This window comes from Austrofundulus limnaeus, unplaced genomic scaffold (assembly GCF_001266775.1).
Source record: "Austrofundulus limnaeus strain Quisiro unplaced genomic scaffold, Austrofundulus_limnaeus-1.0 Scaffold19, whole genome shotgun sequence".
NCBI classification, from domain to species: domain Eukaryota; kingdom Metazoa; phylum Chordata; class Actinopteri; order Cyprinodontiformes; family Rivulidae; genus Austrofundulus; species Austrofundulus limnaeus.
In genome coordinates, this window is record NW_013952421.1 from 2,921,055 (window position 1) to 2,922,621 (window position 1,567).

A 1,567-nucleotide genomic window follows, 5' to 3' on the forward strand; every position below is an offset into this window, starting at 1 on the left:
TATATATACAGTATATCAATGTGTCTACTTAGTTATTTTTAATTTCTAAAGAAAAATTATATTGTCCGACTTGCTCTCTAATAACACAACACTTCCAATACGTATATGTCATGCACTCTTGCTGCTTTGTATTTCTCCAGTCCCACACTGGAAACAATAAGGTGATAACCCCAGAGAGGAAATTAAAAYGCTGTGCAGTCGTGTAACTGCTAGATAATCATGCACATTTAACGCAGGCAGCGTAGTGAACGCATCTCTTTGTTTGCTGCAAGGCCTCTGCAGCTGAACAACAAGGATGTGGTGTTGTGTGGTGGTTTGTAACCCTTTGAGGCTGCACTAACAGACTTTGCCTTCTTCATTGTGTATCGCCATAATCTAAAGATACAGAGAAAGTCTGTGGCACGTGTCTCATAGATAAGATTCTGTGAATGTTACAGTAACGCCGCGCCGCTCGACCTATCAGTTTGARCTTCACACGTTAAGAATTGATGAGCAGCCGAACATACAGAAATCGATAATCTCCTGGAGATTTGTACTGTATKTTGACACATGGGAAGTGCAAGTGAAAATGCATGTAAAAACACTTAGTGTGGTGTTCTGCTGTGCGTCTKTATGTGCAACTACAACCGCGCGTGTGTGTGTATGTGTGTGTGTGTGTGTAGTCATACCCCTCTGTGCGAATGGAAAAAACTAGCCCTAAAGGCTATTCTTTTTGCTCTGATCACTCTGATGAAACTTGTGGAGAGGGGAAGCCAGAGGGCTTTTCTGTAAGAGCGGTCGGAGTGTTTTAGATTGTGAGAGGCTGCATCTCCTCTTGTAAAACACCCCGTCTCCCTATTACATCAGACAGCGGGGCAAAGGATATGATCTTCAATGGGAGACAGCTCTACCTAACCCAAACAACCATCTCCAAAACTAGCAGTGTGATTGTGTGTCAGGCTGTTTGCTTGTTTGCAATATTTATTATCACACAAACGTGTGTTTAGGTAAAGGAAAATCACTTCATCCCACGTTTCCTCATGCCCCCTAACTTCATTAGCGCGACTCCTATTAGCACCTCCATGCTGAAAGGGGGACTCAAAATCAAAGAGCATGATTCAGGAGTCTTGGGTTCAAAGCTCTGGGCATAAACTGGACTTCGGCATCTCATTTCAGTTCGAAATATTCAAATCTTAACCGTGTGAGGAAATCAAAGTAAATCCCCTTAACAAGTGGTTGATTGCTGTGCCTCGCAGACAGGAAGTGGCTTGCAGAGGCTCATCAGAGCTGTGTGTTCAGAAGAAGAAGTTCAAGGGCCAGTTAATGGTCATTGAGATGGTTATGGAAAATTTTTCTTTTTCCTTTTTTTTATTATTTTTTTTTGAGAGGGCTAATGGGGTAATAATGAGGGAGATGTCTCTGCCCTACATGGTTATAACCAGTCAGTAGATCTATTTCTGTTCTTGGAGTGAAAACTGGCTTCCCTTATACACTAGTCTACACTTGTAATGTGAGCTTCGCTGTCTTGCGTGTGTGTGTGTGTGTGTGTGTGTGTGTGTGTGTGTGTGTGTGTGTGTGTGTGTGTGTG

The 1,567-nt window shown here is 42.7% G+C and overlaps 1 protein-coding gene across 1 annotated transcript in view; it reads left to right on the forward strand.

Moving 5' to 3' along the window:
• roraa (RAR-related orphan receptor A, paralog a) overlaps nucleotides 1-1,567 on the forward strand; it is a 222,934-nt gene that overhangs the window by 154,508 nt on the left and 66,859 nt on the right. The gene's annotated exons all lie outside the window — the stretch shown is intronic.